Raw genomic sequence first — 23957 nt, forward strand, 5'->3', positions numbered from 1 at the left:
CTAACGGTTAAGCCGTAAAAACGCTCTCAAAGTCAAAAGTTTGGGTGAATCCGGAAAATTAAACTATGATATACGCTGACTTTAGTTACCATCAAATTCTTCTTGTCTTCTAATTTCGCGAACACATAACTTAACTGTTCTGCGATGTCTATTGATTGTTATTATACACCACATATCAATTGGCTGAGCGTTAGCGAAGCGATATGACCCATACGATTCTCGGAATCGGATAGAGCAGGGAACATGAAACCTCATGTACGAATTTTAACAATCACCAAATCTCTTAACCCCCCTTGGGAAGTTCCTGGTATGACCAGATAACCCCCCGATGTCTTAACCCCTGGTAACATTAAAACCCCCCCAGGGAATTTCCTGGCTTGACCTCATGTCCAAATTTTAACAATCATCAAATCCCTCTTATCTCGAATATGCAAGCGTAAATTTAACCGCTCATCCCCGAATTTGCAAGCGTACATCATGGGGGCCTGGGGGCGTAGCCCCCAGCGAGCCGAAGGCGAGTCCTTATATATATACAGCCGCATGTGTAACTCACTCACTGACATATAATCATACTAATTCTAACATAGTTCTAGAAGTGCTGGAAACGTGAAATTTTGCACACGCGTCACTTGTGTCTTCAAACCACCGGGAAAAGTCTGAAAACCGGAAATTTTTACTTTTGAACCCCTCAAAAAAATTCGCGAACATACCCCTTTTTTGCCCTTGCAGGGTTTCCTTTGGAGCCCGATAGCGGGCGAACCGTTGGAGCTAGCTTCGATCTGACGAAAAATTCATGGTCAGGAATGAAGTGAACTAGAAAAAAGTTCCAGTGACTTTTTGCTCTAACTCCATCGGTTCGGCCGCAAAACGCTATTACATTAAAATATTTTGAAATTTTCGCCAAAAAATTTACCTTTCGGGCTCGATAGCGGCTAAACGGTTGGTCGTAGCTCAAAACAAATTTTCAATGGGATTTAGCAAATTGCGTTATCTACAAAAAAGGTCAAGTAATATTTTGCCCTATCCTCAACGGTTTGGCCGCATTACGCGTTTTAAAGTATAGATTTTTTACGTTTTACGTGAGATATTGTTTTCTGGGCTCTGTGTTAGCGGAACCTTTGAGGTTAGGGTAGAATAAAAATCGCATTTTAATACGAAACAATGTGGTCTACAAAAAAGGTCCAGTGACATTTTACTCTATCTTTTATGGTTTAGCCGTAAAAACGTGATTATGTTGAAAATTCCACTCAAAAACTTACCTTCTGGGCTCGATATTCGCCGAACCGTTAGCCCTAGCTTAAATGTAAAATTTTTTGTAACTAGCTATTCATAGGATCTAAAAAAAAGGTTCAGCAGCTTTCTATCGTTTATCTTTCCGTAAGCCTGATAAATGCTCTAAATGACAAATTCTTCGTCGTTACTTTTAGGTGTTTTAAATTTTTCAATTATAATTAGTGCGCTTCATGTTGGTTCCAGCTTGACCTTGTATTACTACGTTAACGAGTGACTAAAACCCCCCTCCACGTCGGGAGTTGGCTGAGCGTTAGTGAAGTTTCAATAGTAGATAGGGACAGAGTGTTTTTTATTATGTTCAAAGACACAACACCCTCTAAAATAGGCCCACGTGTGTCATTAACCACTTGTAACATTAACCCCCCCCCCGGGAATTTATTCATATGACCAGAAAATATCCTGACTAAATTAAACCCCCTGATGTCTTAACCCCCTTTAACATTAATCTCCCCCCCTCCCGGGAATTTCCTGGCATGACAAGATAAACCTCTGAGCAAATTAAACCCCCTAAACAACTTAAAAATAATGACTCAGGGTTGGGTTTTTGTTATATTTACACTAAACAAATCACAATAGGCCACCAGTGAAGTCCTTTCTCCACAGCTCCGTACTGGCTAAACCAGACGTCGTAGCTAAAATCGGACACCAGAATCGAAAGATAAAATTAAATTTCCGACAAGAAAGGTCCAGTGACTTTTTGTCGTATCTCTAACGGTTAAGCCGTAAAACGCTCTCAAAGTCAAAAGTTTGGGTAAATCAAAAAAATTACACTATGATATACAAACATAATCTCTGACTTTAGTTACCATCAAATTCTTCTCGTCTTCTAATTTCGCGAATACAATACTTAACTGTTCTACGATATCTATATATTAATATTATACACTGCACATCAATTGGCTGAGCGTTAGCGAAGCATTACGAGCCGTACGATTCTCAAAAACGGATACATGAAATTTGGAAACCTATGTCTGAATTAACCCCCGGTAACATTAACCCCCCCCCCCCAGGGAATTTTCTGGCATGACCTCATGTCCAAATTTTACCAATCACTAAATCTCTTAACCCCCCCTTGGGAAGTTCCTGGTATGACAAGCTCACCCCCTGATGTCTTAACCCCCCGTAACGCTAAACCCCCCCCCTGGGAATTTCCTGGCATTACATAATGTCCGAATTTGACCTATCACCAAATCATTCTTATTCCCGAATTTGGCCAACACTCAAATGGGGGCCTGGGGGCGTAGCCCCCAGCGAGCCGAAGGCGAGTCCTTATATATATACAGCCGCATGTGTAACTCACTCACTGACTCACTGACATATAATCATACTAATTCTAACATAGTTCTAGAAGTGCTGGAAACGTGAAATTTTGCACACGCGTCACTTGTGTCTTCAAACCACCGGGAAAAGTCTGAAAACCGGAAATTTTTACTTTTGAACCCCTCAAAAAAATTCGCGAACATACCCCTTTTTTGCCCTTGCAGGGTTTCCTTTGGAGCCCGATAGCGGGCGAACCGTTGGAGCTAGCTTCGATCTGACGAAAAATTCATGGTCAGGAATGAAGTGAACTAGAAAAAAGTTCCAGTGACTTTTTGCTCTAACTCCATCGGTTCGGCCGCAAAACGCTATTACATTAAAATATTTTGAAATTTTCGCCAAAAAATTTACCTTTCGGGCTCGATAGCGGCTAAACGGTTGGTCGTAGCTCAAAACAAATTTTCAATGGGATTTAGCAAATTGCGTTATCTACAAAAAAGGTCAAGTAATATTTTGCCCTATCCTCAACGGTTTGGCCGCATTACGCGTTTTAAAGTATAGATTTTTTACGTTTTACGTGAGATATTGTTTTCTGGGCTCTGTGTTAGCGGAACCTTTGAGGTTAGGGTAGAATAAAAATCGCATTTTAATACGAAACAATGTGGTCTACAAAAAAGGTCCAGTGACATTTTACTCTATCTTTTATGGTTTAGCCGTAAAACGTGATTATGTTGAAAATTCCACTCAAAAACTTACCTTCTGGGCTCGATATTCGCCGAACCGTTAGCCCTAGCTTAAATGTAAAATTTTTTGTAACTAGCTATTCATAGGATCTAAAAAAAAGGTTCAGCAGCTTTCTATCGTTTATCTTTCCGTAAGCCTGATAAATGCTCTAAATGACAAATTCTTCGTCGTTACTTTTAGGTGTTTTAAATTTTTCAATTATAATTAGTGCGCTTCATGTTGGTTCCAGCTTGACCTTGTATTACTACGTTAACGAGTGACTAAAACCCCCCTCCACGTCGGGAGTTGGCTGAGCGTTAGTGAAGTTTCAATAGTAGATAGGGACAGAGTGTTTTTTATTATGTTCAAAGACACAACACCCTCTAAAATAGGCCCACGTGTGTCATTAACCACTTGTAACATTAACCCCCCCCCCCGGGAATTTATTCATATGACCAGAAAATATCCTGACTAAATTAAACCCCCTGATGTCTTAACCCCCTTTAACATTAATCTCCCCCCCTCCCGGGAATTTCCTGGCATGACAAGATAAACCTCTGAGCAAATTAAACCCCCTAAACAACTTAAAAATAATGACTCAGGGTTGGGTTTTTGTTATATTTACACTAAACAAATCACAATAGGCCACCAGTGAAGTCCTTTCTCCACAGCTCCGTACTGGCTAAACCAGACGTCGTAGCTAAAATCGGACACCAGAATCGAAAGATAAAATTAAATTTCCGACAAGAAAGGTCCAGTGACTTTTTGTCGTATCTCTAACGGTTAAGCCGTAAAACGCTCTCAAAGTCAAAAGTTTGGGTAAATCAAAAAAATTACACTATGATATACAAACATAATCTCTGACTTTAGTTACCATCAAATTCTTCTCGTCTTCTAATTTCGCGAATACAATACTTAACTGTTCTACGATATCTATATATTAATATTATACACTGCACATCAATTGGCTGAGCGTTAGCGAAGCATTACGAGCCGTACGATTCTCAAAAACGGATACATGAAATTTGGAAACCTATGTCTGAATTAACCCCCGGTAACATTAACCCCCCCCCCCCAGGGAATTTTCTGGCATGACCTCATGTCCAAATTTTACCAATCACTAAATCTCTTAACCCCCCCTTGGGAAGTTCCTGGTATGACAAGCTCACCCCCTGATGTCTTAACCCCCCGTAACGCTAAAACCCCCCCCTGGGAATTTCCTGGCATTACATAATGTCCGAATTTGACCTATCACCAAATCATTCTTATTCCCGAATTTGGCCAACACTCAAATGGGGGCCTGGGGGCGTAGCCCCCAGCGAGCCGAAGGCGAGTCCTTATATATATACAGCCGCATGTGTAACTCACTGACATATAATCATACTAATTCTAACATAGTTCTAGAAGTGCTGGAAACGTGAAATTTTGCACACGCGTCACTTGTGTCTTCAAACCACCGGGAAAAGTCTGAAAACCGGAAATTTTTACTTTTGAACCCCTCAAAAAAATTCGCGAACATACCCCTTTTTTGCCCTTGCAGGGTTTCCTTTGGAGCCCGATAGCGGGCGAACCGTTGGAGCTAGCTTCGATCTGACGAAAAATTCATGGTCAGGAATGAAGTGAACTAGAAAAAAGTTCCAGTGACTTTTTGCTCTAACTCCATCGGTTCGGCCGCAAAACGCTATTACATTAAAATATTTTGAAATTTTCGCCAAAAAATTTACCTTTCGGGCTCGATAGCGGCTAAACGGTTGGTCGTAGCTCAAAACAAATTTTCAATGGGATTTAGCAAATTGCGTTATCTACAAAAAAGGTCAAGTAATATTTTGCCCTATCCTCAACGGTTTGGCCGCATTACGCGTTTTAAAGTATAGATTTTTTACGTTTTACGTGAGATATTGTTTTCTGGGCTCTGTGTTAGCGGAACCTTTGAGGTTAGGGTAGAATAAAAATCGCATTTTAATACGAAACAATGTGGTCTACAAAAAAGGTCCAGTGACATTTTACTCTATCTTTTATGGTTTAGCCGTAAAACGTGATTATGTTGAAAATTCCACTCAAAAACTTACCTTCTGGGCTCGATATTCGCCGAACCGTTAGCCCTAGCTTAAATGTAAAATTTTTTGTAACTAGCTATTCATAGGATCTAAAAAAAAGGTTCAGCAGCTTTCTATCGTTTATCTTTCCGTAAGCCTGATAAATGCTCTAAATGACAAATTCTTCGTCGTTACTTTTAGGTGTTTTAAATTTTTCAATTATAATTAGTGCGCTTCATGTTGGTTCCAGCTTGACCTTGTATTACTACGTTAACGAGTGACTAAAACCCCCCTCCACGTCGGGAGTTGGCTGAGCGTTAGTGAAGTTTCAATAGTAGATAGGGACAGAGTGTTTTTTATTATGTTCAAAGACACAACACCCTCTAAAATAGGCCCACGTGTGTCATTAACCACTTGTAACATTAACCCCCCCCCCGGGAATTTATTCATATGACCAGAAAATATCCTGACTAAATTAAACCCCCTGATGTCTTAACCCCCTTTAACATTAATCTCCCCCCCTCCCGGGAATTTCCTGGCATGACAAGATAAACCTCTGAGCAAATTAAACCCCCTAAACAACTTAAAAATAATGACTCAGGGTTGGGTTTTTGTTATATTTACACTAAACAAATCACAATAGGCCACCAGTGAAGTCCTTTCTCCACAGCTCCGTACTGGCTAAACCAGACGTCGTAGCTAAAATCGGACACCAGAATCGAAAGATAAAATTAAATTTCCGACAAGAAAGGTCCAGTCACTTTTTGTCGTATCTCTAACGGTTAAGCCGTAAAACGCTCTCAAAGTCAAAAGTTTGGGTAAATCAAAAAAATTACACTATGATATACAAACATAATCTCTGACTTTAGTTACCATCAAATTCTTCTCGTCTTCTAATTTCGCGAATACAATACTTAACTGTTCTACGATATCTATATATTAATATTATACACTGCACATCAATTGGCTGAGCGTTAGCGAAGCATTACGAGCCGTACGATTCTCAAAAACGGATACATGAAATTTGGAAACCTATGTCTGAATTAACCCCCGGTAACATTAACCCCCCCCCCCCAAGGAATTTTCTGGCATGACCTCATGTCCAAATTTTACCAATCACTAAATCTCTTAACCCCCCCTTGGGAAGTTCCTGGTATGACAAGCTCACCCCCTGATGTCTTAACCCCCCGTAACGCTAAACCCCCCCCCTGGGAATTTCCTGGCATTACATAATGTCCGAATTTGACCTATCACCAAATCATTCTTATTCCCGAATTTGGCCAACACTCAAATGGGGGCCTGGGGGCGTAGCCCCCAGCGAGCCGAAGGCGAGTCTAAATACTTATACAGCCGCATGTGAAACCACTCACTCACTCACTGATGGATGTATACAAATTCTAACATAGTTCTAGAAGTGCTGGAAACTTGAAATTTGGCACGCGGGTACCTTTTGTCGTGTAACCAACAGGAAAAGTCTGAAAACCGGGAATTTTTAATTTTAAACCCCTCAAAAAAATTAAAAACCGGTTGAAACTGGTTAAAAACTGGTGTAGTTTTTTGCTTCCGAGCCGTCTAGCGACTAAACCGTAGGTAGTAGCTCAAATCTAATTTTTAAAGGGTTTTAGAAAATTTTATGATCTACAGAATGGGCACATTATACTTCACCGCATCTCTACCGGTCCACCCGAAACATGCTCTCAAATTCGAAAACATTGTCAAATTTTGACGATTTTCGCTTGTAGATTTTCGTTTGAGGCTCTGTAGCGTCTAAACCGTAGGTTGTAGCTCGGATCTGATGAATAATAGTTAGTGGGGAATGAAGTGCTCTACAAAATAGGTCCAGTGACTTTTTGTCCTATCTCGTGTGGTTAAGCGTCAAAACGCGGGAATGTTTGACATTCCAGAAATTTTTTTGCTTAAAATAAAGTTTCGAGCCTGATAGTGGCCGAACGGTAGGTCGTAGCTCAAATCTGATTGACCCAACAAATTAGCAAATTGCGCGATCTACATAAAAGGTCCAGTGACTTTTTGCTCTACCTCCAGTGGTTCAGCTGAAAAACGTGATTGTGTGCAATTTTTTTTGTAATTTTTACGTGAAACTTTTGTTTTCGGGCTCGATAGCGGCGAAACCATTGGTCTGAGATCGAAATAAGACAAGCGTTGGAGTTAGGAAATGAGGTGATCTACAAAAATGTGCCAGTAACTTTTTACTCTATCTCCATTGGTTTGGCTGCAAAACGCGTTTTAAGTATTGATTTTTTAAGTTTTACGTGACATTTTTAAACTGCCCAGTGCAGTCTTTTGTCCTAAGCTCTGTACTGCCTAAATTATAGGTCGTAGCTTAAATCTGATGGCATAATCGAAAGACAAAATCAAATTTCCGACAAGAAAGGTCCAGTCACTTTTTTTGTATCTCTAACGGTTATCTAAATACTTATACAGCCGCATGTGAAACTGACTCACTCACTCACTGATATATAGATACAAATTCTAACATATTAGCCGCAAAATGCCTTTAAATTCAAAACTTTGGTTAAATCTGGATAATTCGATAAAATAGGTATTCTTTTAACTCCAAGATCCCTAATCTAATGCTCGGACATAAACTTTCCCTGAATACCGCTAATCCAGTTAACAAGTGAATATACTCCACATTACAAATTGGCTGAACGTTAGCTAAGCGTCAATAGTATATAGGGATAAAGTGAATTTTTACTATGTTCACAGACACAACATCTTCTAAAATAGGCCCATGTGTCATTAACCCCAGGTAACATTATCCCCCCCGGAAATTTCCTGGTATGACCAGATAACCTCCAGGATAAACTAAACCCCCCTGATGTCTTAACCCCCGGTAACATTAACCCCCCTGGAAATTTCTGGTCTGACCAGAAACCCTCCTGAGTAAATTAAACCCTCTGTTGTCTTAACCCCCGGTAACACTAACCCCCCTGGAATTTTCTTGTTTGACCAGATAACCTCCTGAGGAAATTAAACCCCCTGATGTCTTAACCCCCGGTAACATTAACCCCCCCCTGAAATTTTCTGGTCTGACCAGAAAACCTCCTGAGTAAATTAAACCCTCTGTTGTCTTAACCCCGGTAACACTAACCACCCCCGTTGAATTTTCTTGTTTGACCAGATAACCTCCTGAGGAAATTAAACCCCCTGATGTCTTAACCCCCGGTAACATTATCACCCCTGGGAATTTCCTGGCATGACTAGATTAACTCCTGAATGTTTACAGAACAAACACCCTCCAAAAGCGGCCCAAGTGTCTTAACATTAAACCCCCTGGAATTACCAGGTATAACCAGATACTCTTCTGAGTAAATCAAATCCCCTGATGACTTAACCACCGGTAACATTAAACCCCCCCTAGAGAATTTCCTGGCATGACTAGATACACTCCTGAGAAAATTATACTCCCTAAGCAATTTTATAATACTGACTTAGGGTCGGTGTTTTATTATATTTACACTAAACATTTCACAATAGCTAACCAGTGCAGACTCTTCTTCAATGGTATGTCCTGGCTAAACGAGAAGTCGTAGCTGAAATCCAAGGATAAAATCAAAATAAACAGATTCTAATTATAATTCTCGGAATTAATCGCTGATCCCCGAATTTGCAAGCGTAAATTTATCCGCTAATCTCCGAATTTGCAAGCGTAAATTTATCCGCTAATCTCCGAATTTGCAAGCCTACATCATGGGGGCCTGGGGGCGTAGCCCCCAGCGAGCCGAAGGCGAGTCCTTATATATATACAGCCGCATGTGTAACTCACTGACATATAATCATACTAATTCTAACATAGTTCTAGAAGTGCTGGAAACGTGAAATTTTGCACACGTGTCGCTTGTGTCTTCAAACCTCCGGGAAAAGTCTGAAAACCGGAAATTTTTACTTTTGAACCCCTCAAAAAAATTCGCGAACATACCCCTTTTTTGCCCTTGCAGGGTTTCCTTTGGAGCCCGATAGCGGGCGAACCGTTGGAGCTAGCTTCGATCTGACGAAAAATTCATGGTCAGGAATGAAGTGAACTAGAAAAAAGTTCCAGTGACTTTTTGCTCTAACTCCATCGGTTCGGCCGCAAAACGCTATTACATTAAAATATTTTGAAATTTTCGCCAAAAAATTTACCTTTCGGGCTCGATAGCGGCTAAACGGTTGGTCGTAGCTCAAAACAAATTTTCAATGGGATTTAGCAAATTGCGTTATCTACAAAAAAGGTCAAGTAATATTTTGCCCTATCCTCAACGGTTTGGCCGCATTACGCGTTTTAAAGTATAGATTTTTTACGTTTTACGTGAGATATTGTTTTCTGGGCTCTGTGTTAGCGGAACCTTTGAGGTTAGGGTAGAATAAAAATCGCATTTTAATACGAAACAATGTGGTCTACAAAAAAGGTCCAGTGACATTTTACTCTATCTTTTATGGTTTAGCCGTAAAACGTGATTATGTTGAAAATTCCACTCAAAAACTTACCTTCTGGGCTCGATATTCGCCGAACCGTTAGCCCTAGCTTAAATGTAAAATTTTTTGTAACTAGCTATTCATAGGATCTAAAAAAAAGGTTCAGCAGCTTTCTATCGTTTATCTTTCCGTAAGCCTGATAAATGCTCTAAATGACAAATTCTTCGTCGTTACTTTTAGGTGTTTTAAATTTTTCAATTATAATTAGTGCGCTTCATGTTGGTTCCAGCTTGACCTTGTATTACTACGTTAACGAGTGACTAAAACCCCCCTCCACGTCGGGAGTTGGCTGAGCGTTAGTGAAGTTTCAATAGTAGATAGGGACAGAGTGTTTTTTATTATGTTCAAAGACACAACACCCTCTAAAATAGGCCCACGTGTGTCATTAACCACTTGTAACATTAACCCCCCCCCCGGGAATTTATTCATATGACCAGAAAATATCCTGACTAAATTAAACCCCCTGATGTCTTAACCCCCTTTAACATTAATCTCCCCCCCTCCCGGGAATTTCCTGGCATGACAAGATAAACCTCTGAGCAAATTAAACCCCCTAAACAACTTAAAAATAATGACTCAGGGTTGGGTTTTTGTTATATTTACACTAAACAAATCACAATAGGCCACCAGTGAAGTCCTTTCTCCACAGCTCCGTACTGGCTAAACCAGACGTCGTAGCTAAAATCGGACACCAGAATCGAAAGATAAAATTAAATTTCCGACAAGAAAGGTCCAGTGACTTTTTGTCGTATCTCTAACGGTTAAGCCGTAAAACGCTCTCAAAGTCAAAAGTTTGGGTAAATCAAAAAAATTACACTATGATATACAAACATAATCTCTGACTTTAGTTACCATCAAATTCTTCTCGTCTTCTAATTTCGCGAATACAATACTTAACTGTTCTACGATATCTATATATTAATATTATACACTGCACATCAATTGGCTGAGCGTTAGCGAAGCATTACGAGCCGTACGATTCTCAAAAACGGATACATGAAATTTGGAAACCTATGTCTGAATTAACCCCCGGTAACATTAACCCCCCCCCCCCAGGGAATTTTCTGGCATGACCTCATGTCCAAATTTTACCAATCACTAAATCTCTTAACCCCCCCTTGGGAAGTTCCTGGTATGACAAGCTCACCCCCTGATGTCTTAACCCCCCGTAACGCTAAACCCCCCCCTGGGAATTTCCTGGCATTACATAATGTCCGAATTTGACCTATCACCAAATCATTCTTATTCCCGAATTTGGCCAACACTCAAATGGGGGCCTGGGGGCGTAGCCCCCAGCGAGCCGAAGGCGAGTCTAAATACTTATACAGCCGCATGTGAAACCACTCACTCACTCACTGATGGATGTATACAAATTCTAACATAGTTCTAGAAGTGCTGGAAACTTGAAATTTGGCACGCGGGTACCTTTTGTCGTGTAACCAACAGGAAAAGTCTGAAAACCGGGAATTTTTAATTTTAAACCCCTCAAAAAAATTAAAAAACCGGTTGAAACTGGTTAAAAACTGGTGTAGTTTTTTGCTTCCGAGCCGTCTAGCGACTAAACCGTAGGTAGTAGCTCAAATCTAATTTTTAAAGGGTTTTAGAAAATTTTATGATCTACAGAATGGGCACATTATACTTCACCGCATCTCTACCGGTCCACCCGAAACATGCTCTCAAATTCGAAAACATTGTCAAATTTTGACGATTTTCGCTTGTAGATTTTCGTTTGAGGCTCTGTAGCGTCTAAACCGTAGGTTGTAGCTCGGATCTGATGAATAATCGTTAGTGGGGAATGAAGTGCTCTACAAAAAAGGTCTAGTGACTTTTTGTCCTATCTCGTGTGGTTAAGCGTCAAAACGCGGGAATGTTTGACATTCCAGAAATTTTTTTTGCTTAAAATAAAGTTTCGAGCCTGATAGTGGCCGAACGGTAGGTCGTAGCTCAAATCTGATTGACCCATCAAATTAGCAAATTGCGCGATCTACATAAAAGGTCCAGTGACTTTTTGCTCTACCTCCAGTGGTTCAGCCGAAAAAAACGTGATTATGTGCAATTTTTTTGTAATTTTTACGTGAAACTTTTGTTTTCGGGCTCGATAGCGGCGAAACCATTGGTCTGAGATCGAAATAAGACAAGCGTTGGAGTTAGGAAATGAGGTGATCTACAAAAATGTGCCAGTAACTCTTTACTCTATCTCCATTGGTTTGGCCGCAAAACGCGTTTTAAGTATTGATTTTTTAAGTTTTACGTGACATTTTTAAACTGCCCAGTGCAGTCTTTTGTCCTAAGCTCTGTACTGCCTAAATTATAGGTCGTAGCTTAAATCTGATGGCATAATCGAAAGAGAAAATTAAATTTTAGACAAGAAAGGTCCAGTCACTTTTTCTCGTATCTCTAACGGTTATCTAAATACTTATACAGCCGCATGTGAAACCACTCACTCACTCACTGATGGATGTATACAAATTCTAACATAGTTCTAGAAGTGCTGGAAACTTGAAATTTGGCACGCGGGTACCTTTTGTCGTGTAACCAACAGGAAAAGTCTGAAAACCGGGAATTTTTAATTTTAAACCCCTCAAAAAAATTAAAAACCGGTTGAAACTGGTTAAAAACTGGTGTAGTTTTTTGCTTCCGAGCCGTCTAGCGACTAAACCGTAGGTAGTAGCTCAAATCTAATTTTTAAAGGGTTTTAGAAAATTTTATGATCTACAGAATGGGCACATTATACTTCACCGCATCTCTACCGGTCCACCCGAAACATGCTCTCAAATTCGAAAACATTGTCAAATTTTGACGATTTTCGCTTGTAGATTTTCGTTTGAGGCTCTGTAGCGTCTAAACCGTAGGTTGTAGCTCGGATCTGATGAATAATCGTTAGTGGGGAATGAAGTGCTCTACAAAAAAGGTCTAGTGACTTTTTGTCCTATCTCGTGTGGTTAAGCGTCAAAACGCGGGAATGTTTGACATTCCAGAAATTTTTTTGCTTAAAATAAAGTTTCGAGCCTGATAGTGGCCGAACGGTAGGTCGTAGCTCAAATCTGATTGACCCATCAAATTAGCAAATTGCGCGATCTACATAAAAGGTCCAGTGACTTTTTGCTCTACCTCCAGTGGTTCAGCCGAAAAAAAAAACGTGATTATGTGCAATTTTTTTGTAATTTTTACGTGAAACTTTTGTTTTCGGGCTCGATAGCGGCGAAACCATTGGTCTGAGATCGAAATAAGACAAGCGTTGGAGTTAGGAAATGAGGTGATCTACAAAAATGTGCCAGTAACTCTTTACTCTATCTCCATTGGTTTGGCCGCAAAACGCGTTTTAAGTATTGATTTTTTAAGTTTTACGTGACATTTTTAAACTGCCCAGTGCAGTCTTTTGTCCTAAGCTCTGTACTGCCTAAATTATAGGTCGTAGCTTAAATCTGATGGCATAATCGAAAGAGAAAATTAAATTTTAGACAAGAAAGGTCCAGTCACTTTTTCTCGTATCTCTAACGGTTATCTAAATACTTATACAGCCGCATGTGAAACCACTCACTCACTCACTGATGGATGTATACAAATTCTAACATAGTTCTAGAAGTGCTGGAAACTTGAAATTTGGCACGCGGGTACCTTTTGTCGTGTAACCAACAGGAAAAGTCTGAAAACCGGGAATTTTTAATTTTAAACCCCTCAAAAAAATTAAAAACCGGTTGAAACTGGTTAAAAACTGGTGTAGTTTTTTGCTTCCGAGCCGTCTAGCGACTAAACCGTAGGTAGTAGCTCAAATCTAATTTTTAAAGGGTTTTAGAAAATTTTATGATCTACAGAATGGGCACATTATACTTCACCGCATCTCTACCGGTCCACCCGAAACATGCTCTCAAATTCGAAAACATTGTCAAATTTTGACGATTTTCGCTTGTAGATTTTCGTTTGAGGCTCTGTAGCGTCTAAACCGTAGGTTGTAGCTCGGATCTGATGAATAATCGTTAGTGGGGAATGAAGTGCTCTACAAAAAAGGTCTAGTGACTTTTTGTCCTATCTCGTGTGGTTAAGCGTCAAAACGCGGGAATGTTTGACATTCCAGAAATTTTTTTGCTTAAAATAAAGTTTCGAGCCTGATAGTGGCCGAACGGTAGGTCGTAGCTCAAATCTGATTGACCCATCAAATTAGCAAATTGCGCGATCTACATAAAAGGTCCAGTGACTTTTTGCTCTACCTCCAGTGGTTCAGCCGAAAAACGTGATTATGTGCAATTTTTTTGTAATTTTTACGTGAAACTTTTGTTTTCGGGCTCGATAGCGGCGAAACCATTGGTCTGAGATCGAAATAAGACAAGCGTTGGAGTTAGGAAATGAGGTGATCTACAAAAATGTGCCAGTAACTCTTTACTCTATCTCCATTGGTTTGGCCGCAAAACGCGTTTTAAGTATTGATTTTTTAAGTTTTACGTGACATTTTTAAACTGCCCAGTGCAGTCTTTTGTCCTAAGCTCTGTACTGCCTAAATTATAGGTCGTAGCTTAAATCTGATGGCATAATCGAAAGAGAAAATTAAATTTTAGACAAGAAAGGTCCAGTCACTTTTTCTCGTATCTCTAACGGTTATCTAAATACTTATACAGCCGCATGTGAAACCACTCACTCACTCACTGATGGATGTATACAAATTCTAACATAGTTCTAGAAGTGCTGGAAACTTGAAATTTGGCACGCGGGTACCTTTTGTCGTGTAACCAACAGGAAAAGTCTGAAAACCGGGAATTTTTAATTTTAAACCCCTCAAAAAAATTAAAAACCGGTTGAAACTGGTTAAAAACTGGTGTAGTTTTTTGCTTCCGAGCCGTCTAGCGACTAAACCGTAGGTAGTAGCTCAAATCTAATTTTTAAAGGGTTTTAGAAAATTTTATGATCTACAGAATGGGCACATTATACTTCACCGCATCTCTACCGGTCCACCCGAAACATGCTCTCAAATTCGAAAACATTGTCAAATTTTGACGATTTTCGCTTGTAGATTTTCGTTTGAGGCTCTGTAGCGTCTAAACCGTAGGTTGTAGCTCGGATCTGATGAATAATCGTTAGTGGGGAATGAAGTGCTCTACAAAAAAGGTCTAGTGACTTTTTGTCCTATCTCGTGTGGTTAAGCGTCAAAACGCGGGAATGTTTGACATTCCAGAAATTTTTTTGCTTAAAATAAAGTTTCGAGCCTGATAGTGGCCGAACGGTAGGTCGTAGCTCAAATCTGATTGACCCATCAAATTAGCAAATTGCGCGATCTACATAAAAGGTCCAGTGACTTTTTGCTCTACCTCCAGTGGTTCAGCCGAAAAACGTGATTATGTGCAATTTTTTTGTAATTTTTACGTGAAACTTTTGTTTTCGGGCTCGATAGCGGCGAAACCATTGGTCTGAGATCGAAATAAGACAAGCGTTGGAGTTAGGAAATGAGGTGATCTACAAAAATGTGCCAGTAACTCTTTACTCTATCTCCATTGGTTTGGCCGCAAAACGCGTTTTAAGTATTGATTTTTTAAGTTTTACGTGACATTTTTAAACTGCCCAGTGCAGTCTTTTGTCCTAAGCTCTGTACTGCCTAAATTATAGGTCGTAGCTTAAATCTGATGGCATAATCGAAAGAGAAAATTAAATTTTAGACAAGAAAGGTCCAGTCACTTTTTCTCGTATCTCTAACGGTTTAGCCGCAAAATGCCTTTAAATTCAAAACTTTGGTTAAATCTGGATAATTCGATAAAATAGGTATTCTTTTAACTCTAAGATCCCTAATCTAATGCTCGGACATAAACTTTCCCTGAATACCGCTAATCCAGTTAACGAGTGAATATACCCCACATTACAAATTGGCTGAACGTTAGCTAAGCGTCAATAGTATATAGGGATAAAGTGAATTTTTACTATGTTCACAGACACAACATCTTCTAAAATAGGCCCATGTGTCATTAACCCCAGGTAACATTATCCCCCCCGGAAATTTCCTGGTATGACCAGATAACCTCCAGGATAAACTAAACCCCCCTGATGTCTTAACCCCCGGTAACATTAACCCCCCTGGAATTTTCTGGTCTGACCAGAAACCCTCCTGAGTAAATTAAACCCTCTGTTGTCTTAACCCCCGGTAACACTAACCCCCCCTGGAATTTTCTTGTTTGACCAGATAACCTCCTGAGGAAATTAAACCCCCTGATGTCTTAACCCCCGGTAACATTAACCCCCCCCTGAAATTTTCTGGTCTGACCAGAAAACCTCCTGAGTAAATTAAACCCTCTGTTGTCTTAACCCCCGGTAACACTAACCACCCCCGTTGAATTTTCTTGTTTGACCAGATAACCTCCTGAGGAAATTAAACCCCCTGATGTCTTAACCCCCGGTAACATTATCACCCCTGGGAATTTCCTGGCATGACTAGATTAACTCCTGAATGTTTACAGAACAAACACCCTCCAAAAGCGGCCCAAGTGTCTTAACATTAAACCCCCTGGAATTACCAGGTATAACCAGATACTCTTCTGAGTAAATCAAATCCCCTGATGACTTAACCACCGGTAACATTAAACCCCCCCTAGAGAATTTCCTGGCATGACTAGATACACTCCTGAGAAAATTATACTCCCTAAGCAATTTTATAATACTGACTTAGGGTCGGTGTTTTATTATATTTACACTAAACATTTCACAATAGCTAACCAGTGCAGACTCTTCTTCAATGGTATGTCCTGGCTAAACGAGAAGTCGTAGCTGAAATCCAAGGATAAAATCAAAATAAACAGATTCTAATTATAATTCTCGGAACTAATCGCTGATCCCCGAATTTGCAAGCGTAAATTTATCCGCTAATCTCCGAATTTGCAAGCGTAAATTTATCCGCTAATCTCCGAATTTGCAAGCCTACATCATGGGGGCCTGGGGGCGTAGCCCCCAGCGAGCCGAAGGCGAGTCCTTATATATATATACAGCCGCATGTGTAACTCACTGACATATAATCATACTAATTCTAACATAGTTCTAGAAGTGCTGGAAACGTGAAATTTTGCACACGCGTCACTTGTGTCTTCAAACCACCGGGAAAAGTCTGAAAACCGGAAATTTTTACTTTTGAACCCCTCAAAAAAATTCGCGAACATACCCCTTTTTTGCCCTTGCAGGGTTTCCTTTGGAGCCCGATAGCGGGCGAACCGTTGGAGCTAGCTTCGATCTGACGAAAAATTCATGGTCAGGAATGAAGTGAACTAGAAAAAAGTTCCAGTGACTTTTTGCTCTAACTCCATCGGTTCGGCCGCAAAACGCTATTACATTAAAATATTTTGAAATTTTCGCCAAAAAATTTACCTTTCGGGCTCGATAGCGGCTAAACGGTTGGTCGTAGCTCAAAACAAATTTTCAATGGGATTTAGCAAATTGCGTTATCTACAAAAAAGGTCAAGTAATATTTTGCCCTATCCTCAACGGTTTGGCCGCATTACGCGTTTTAAAGTATAGATTTTTTACGTTTTACGTGAGATATTGTTTTCTGGGCTCTGTGTTAGCGGAACCTTTGAGGTTAGGGTAGAATAAAAATCGCATTTTAATACGAAACAATGTGGTCTACAAAAAAGGTCCAGTGACATTTTACTCTATCTTTTATGGTTTAGCCGTAAAACGTGATTATGTTGAAAATTCCACTCAAAAACTTACCTTCTGGGCTCGATATTCGCCGAACCGTTAGCCCTAGCTTAAATGTAAAATTTTTTGTAACTAGCTATTCATAGGATCTAAAAAAAAGGTTCAGCAGCTTTCTATCGTTTATCTTTCCGTAAGCCTGATAAATGCTCTAAATGACAAATTCTTCGTCGTTACTTTTAGGTGTTTTTAAATTTTTCAATTATAATTAGTGCGCTTCATGTTGGTTCCAGCTTGACCTTGTATTACTACGTTAACGAGTGACTAAAACCCCCCCTCCACGTCGGGAGTTGGCTGAGCGTTAGTGAAGTTTCAATAGTAGATAGGGACAGAGTGTTTTTTATTATGTTCAAAGACACAACACCCTCTAAAATAGGCCCACGTGTGTCATTAACCACTTGTAACATTAACCCCCCCCCGGGAATTTATTCATATGACCAGAAAATATCCTGACTAAATTAAACCCCCTGATGTCTTAACCCCCTTTAACATTAATCTCCCCCCCTCCCGGGAATTTCCTGGCATGACAAGATAAACCTCTGAGCAAATTAAACCCCCTAAACAACTTAAAAATAATGACTCAGGGTTGGGTTTTTGTTATATTTACACTAAACAAATCACAATAGGCCACCAGTGAAGTCCTTTCTCCACAGCTCCGTACTGGCTAAACCAGACGTCGTAGCTAAAATCGGACACCAGAATCGAAAGATAAAATTAAATTTCCGACAAGAAAGGTCCAGTCACTTTTTGTCGTATCTCTAACGGTTAAGCCGTAAAACGCTCTCAAAGTCAAAAGTTTGGGTAAATCAAAAAAATTACACTATGATATACAAACATAATCTCTGACTTTAGTTACCATCAAATTCTTCTCGTCTTCTAATTTCGCGAATACAATACTTAACTGTTCTACGATATCTATATATTAATATTATACACTGCACATCAATTGGCTGAGCGTTAGCGAAGCATTACGAGCCGTACGATTCTCAAAAACGGATACATGAAATTTGGAAACCTATGTCTGAATTAACCCCCGGTAACATTAACCCCCCCCCCCAGGGAATTTTCTGGCATGACCTCATGTCCAAATTTTACCAATCACTAAATCTCTTAACCCCCCCTTGGGAAGTTCCTGGTATGACAAGCTCACCCCCTGATGTCTTAACCCCCCGTAACGCTAAACCCCCCCCCTGGGAATTTCCTGGCATTACATAATGTCCGAATTTGACCTATCACCAAATCATTCTTATTCCCGAATTTGGCCAACACTCAAATGGGGGCCTGGGGGCGTAGCCCCCAGCGAGCCGAAGGCGAGTCTAATATATATACAACCGCATGTGTAACTGACTGACTCACTCACGTATACTAATTCTAACCTACTTCCAGATGAGTTAGAGACTTGAAATTTGGTACACAGATAGCTTTCCACGTGTAACCACCAGGAAAATCCCGAAAAGTGAGAATTTTTCATTTTCAACCCCTCAAAAAAATTCCCAAAAAATCGCGCATTCTTCACCCCTGCAGGCATTTTTTGTAAGCCCGATAGCGGGCGAACCGTTGGAGCTAGCTCGGATCTGACGGAAAATTCATGGTCAGGAATGAAGTGAACTACAAAAAAGGTCTAATGACTTTTTGCTCTATCTTCCATGGTTAAGCGACAAAACGCTCGAACATTTGAAATTCCAGAGATTTTTTCGATAAAAAATAATGTTTCAAGCCCGATAGCGGCCGAACCGTTGGTCGTAGCTCAAATCTGATTGACCCATCAAATTAGCAAATTGCGCGATCTACAGAAAAGGTCCAGTAATCTTTTGCCCTATCTCGATTGGTTTGGCCGAAAACGTGATTATGTACAATTTTGTTGTAACTTTTACGCGAAACTTTTGTTTTTGGGGTCGATAGCGGCGAAACCATTGGTCGGAGGTCAAAATAAGACTAACGTTTTATTTAGGAAATAAAATGACCTACAAAAAAGGTCCAGTGACTTTTTACTATATTTCCCTTAGTTTGACCGCAAAACGCGATTAAGTGAAAATATTGGACATTTTCGCCTAAAAATTTACATTCCGGGCTTGATAGCGGCTAAACGGTTGGTCGTAACTCAAAACAAATTTTAAACGGGATTTAGGAAATCACGTGATCTACAGAAAAGGTTCAGTGACTTCGGGAGTTGGCTGAGCGTTAGCTAAGCGTCAATAGTAGATAGGGACAGAGGAATATTTATTATGTTCACAGACACAATACCCTCTAAAAAAGGCCCAAGTGTGTCATTAACCCCCGGTAATATTAACCCCCCCCCGGGGATTTCCTGGTATGACCTGACAACCTCCTGTACATTCAACCCCCTGATGTGTTAACCCCCCTGGTAACATTAAACCCCCCCAGGGAATTTCCTGCCATGACCTCATGTCCGAATTTTACCAGTCACCAAATCTCTTAACCCCCCCCCCTGGGAAGATCCTGGTATGACCAGATAACCCCCTGGAGACTTATCCCCCGGGTAACGTTAACCCCCCCCTGGGAATTTGTTCATATGACCAGACAATATCCTGACGAAATTAAACCCCCTCTTGTCTTAACCTCCTTAACATTAATCACCCACCCAGGGAATTTCTCGCCTTGACTAGATAGTCTCCTGGGGATATTAAACCCCCTGTTCGACTTAAAATACTGCCTTGAGGTCGGTTTTTATTATGTTTATACTAAACAATTCAAGATAGCTGACCCGTGCAGACTTTTCTCCCGAGCTCATTTCTGGCTAAACCATAGGTCGTAGATCAGATCTGAGGGCACAATCGAAAGACAAAATTAAATTTCCAACAAGAAAGGTCCAGTCACTTTTTGTCGTATCTCTAACGGTTTAACCGCAAAATGCCTCAAAGTCAAAAGTTTTTACGAATCCGGAAAAAAATCTATGAAAAAAGGTCAATTTTTAAATCCCTTGTCATTTACTTAATGTCCGGGACTTAACCAGTCACCGAATTCCGCTTATCCCCGAATTTGCAAGCGTTTACTTTGGGGGCCTGGGGGTGTAGCCCCCAGCGAGCCGAAGGCGAGTCTAAATACTTATACAGCCGCATGTGAAACTGACTCACTCACTCACTGATATATAGATACAAATTCTAACATACTTCTAGAAGTGCTGGAAACTTGAAATTTGGCACGCAGGTACCTTTTGTCGTATAACCAACAGGAAAAGTCTGAAAACCGGGAATTTTTTATTTTAAACCCCTCAAAAAAATTAAAAACCGGTTGAAACTGGTTAAAAACTGGTGTAGTTTTTTGCTTTCGAGCCGTCTAGCGACTAAACCGTAGGTAGTAGCTCAAATCTAATTTTTAAGGGGTTTTAGCAAATTTTATGATCTACAGAATGGGCACATTATACTTCACCGCATCTCTACCGGGCCACCCGAAACATGCTCTCAAATTCGAAAATATTGTCAAATTTTGACGATTTTCGCTTGTAGATTTTCGTTTGAGGCTCTGTAGCGTCTAAACCGTAGGTTGTAGCTCGGATCTGATGAATAATCGTTAGTGGGGAATGAAGTGCTCTACAAAAAAGGTCTAGTGACTTTTTGTCCTATCTCGTGTGGTTAAGCGTCAAAACGCGGGAATGTTTGACATTCCAGAAATTTTTTTGCTTAAAATAAAGTTTCGAGCCTGATAGTGGCCGAACGGTAGGTCGTAGCTCAAATCTGATTGACCCAACAAATTAGCAAATTGCGCGATCTACATAAAAGGTCCAGTGACTTTTTGCTCTACCTCCAGTGGTTCAGCCGAAAAACGTGATTATGTGCAATTTTTTTGTAATTTTTACGTGAAACTTTTGTTTTCGGGCTCGATAGCGGCGAAACCATTGGTCTGAGATCGAAATAAGACAAGCGTTGGAGTTAGGAAATGAGGTGATCTACAAAAATGTGCCAGTAACTCTTTACTCTATCTCCATTGGTTTGGCCGCAAAACGCGTTTTAAGTATTGATTTTTTAAGTTTTACGTGACATTTTTAAACTGCCCAGTGCAGTCTTTTGTCCTAAGCTCTGTACTGCCTAAATTATAGGTCGTAGCTTAAATCTGATGGCATAATCGAAAGAGAAAATTAAATTTTAGACAAGAAAGGTCCAGTCACTTTTTCTCGTATCTCTAACGGTTATCTAAATACTTATACAGCCGCATGTGAAACCACTCACTCACTCACTGATGGATGTATACAAATTCTAACATAGTTCTAGAAGTGCTGGAAACTTGAAATTTGGCACGCGGGTACCTTTTGTCGTGTAACCAACAGGAAAAGTCTGAAAACCGGGAATTTTTAATTTTAAACCCCTCAAAAAAATTAAAAACCGGTTGAAACTGGTTAAAAACTGGTGTAGTTTTTTGCTTCCGAGCCGTCTAGCGACTAAACCGTAGGTAGTAGCTCAAATCTAATTTTTAAAGGGTTTTAGAAAATTTTATGATCTACAGAATGGGCACATTATACTTCACCGCATCTCTACCGGTCCACCCGAAACATGCTCTCAAATTCGAAAACATTGTCAAATTTTGACGATTTTCGCTTGTAGATTTTCGTTTGAGGCTCTGTAGCGTCTAAACCGTAGGTTGTAGCTCGGATCTGATGAATAATCGTTAGTGGGGAATGAAGTGCTCTACAAAAAAGGTCTAGTGACTTTTTGTCCTATCTCGTGTGGTTAAGCGTCAAAACGCGGGAATGTTTGACATTCCAGAAATTTTTTTGCTTAAAATAAAGTTTCGAGCCTGATAGTGGCCGAACGGTAGGTCGTAGCTCAAATCTGATTGACCCATCAAATTAGCAAATTGCGCGATCTACATAAAAGGTCCAGTGACTTTTTGCTCTACCTCCAGTGGTTCAGCCGAAAAACGTGATTATGTGCAATTTTTTTGTAATTTTTACGTGAAACTTTTGTTTTCGGGCTCGATAGCGGCGAAACCATTGGTCTGAGATCGAAATAAGACAAGCGTTGGAGTTAGGAAATGAGGTGATCTACAAAAATGTGCCAGTAACTCTTTACTCTATCTCCATTGGTTTGGCCGCAAAACGCGTTTTAAGTATTGATTTTTTAAGTTTTACGTGACATTTTTAAACTGCCCAGTGCAGTCTTTTGTCCTAAGCTCTGTACTGCCTAAATTATAGGTCGTAGCTTAAATCTGATGGCATAATCGAAAGAGAAAATTAAATTTTAGACAAGAAAGGTCCAGTCACTTTTTCTCGTATCTCTAACGGTTATCTAAATACTTATACAGCCGCATGTGAAACCACTCACTCACTCACTGATGGATGTATACAAATTCTAACATAGTTCTAGAAGTGCTGGAAACTTGAAATTTGGCACGCGGGTACCTTTTGTCGTGTAACCAACAGGAAAAGTCTGAAAACCGGGAATTTTTAATTTTAAACCCCTCAAAAAAATTAAAAACCGGTTGAAACTGGTTAAAAACTGGTGTAGTTTTTTGCTTCCGAGCCGTCTAGCGACTAAACCGTAGGTAGTAGCTCAAATCTAATTTTTAAAGGGTTTTAGAAAATTTTATGATCTACAGAATGGGCACATTATACTTCACCGCATCTCTACCGGTCCACCCGAAACATGCTCTCAAATTCGAAAACATTGTCAAATTTTGACGATTTTCGCTTGTAGATTTTCGTTTGAGGCTCTGTAGCGTCTAAACCGTAGGTTGTAGCTCGGATCTGATGAATAATCGTTAGTGGGGAATGAAGTGCTCTACAAAAAAGGTCTAGTGACTTTTTGTCCTATCTCGTGTGGTTAAGCGTCAAAACGCGGGAATGTTTGACATTCCAGAAATTTTTTTGCTTAAAATAAAGTTTCGAGCCTGATAGTGGCCGAACGGTAGGTCGTAGCTCAAATCTGATTGACCCATCAAATTAGCAAATTGCGCGATCTACATAAAAGGTCCAGTGACTTTTTTGCTCTACCTCCAGTGGTTCAGCCGAAAAACGTGATTATGTGCAATTTTTTTGTAATTTTTACGTGAAACTTTTGTTTTCGGGCTCGATAGCGGCGAAACCATTGGTCTGAGATCGAAATAAGACAAGCGTTGGAGTTAGGAAATGAGGTGATCTACAAAAATGTGCCAGTAACTCTTTACTCTATCTCCATTGGTTTGGCCGCAAAACGCGTTTTAAGTATTGATTTTTTAAGTTTTACGTGACATTTTTAAACTGCCCAGTGCAGTCTTTTGTCCTAAGCTCTGTACTGCCTAAATTATAGGTCGTAGCTTAAATCTGATGGCATAATCGAAAGAGAAAATTAAATTTTAGACAAGAAAGGTCCAGTCACTTTTTCTCGTATCTCTAACGGTTTAGCCGCAAAATGCCTTTAAATTCAAAACTTTGGTTAAATCTGGATAATTCGATAAAATAGGTATTCTTTTAACTCTAAGATCCCTAATCTAATGCTCGGACATAAACTTTCCCTGAATACCGCTAATCCAGTTAACGAGTGAATATACCCCACATTACAAATTGGCTGAACG

Source organism: Homalodisca vitripennis, unplaced genomic scaffold (genome assembly GCF_021130785.1).
Source record: "Homalodisca vitripennis isolate AUS2020 unplaced genomic scaffold, UT_GWSS_2.1 ScUCBcl_1;HRSCAF=141, whole genome shotgun sequence".
In the NCBI taxonomy this organism is placed as follows: domain Eukaryota; kingdom Metazoa; phylum Arthropoda; class Insecta; order Hemiptera; family Cicadellidae; genus Homalodisca; species Homalodisca vitripennis.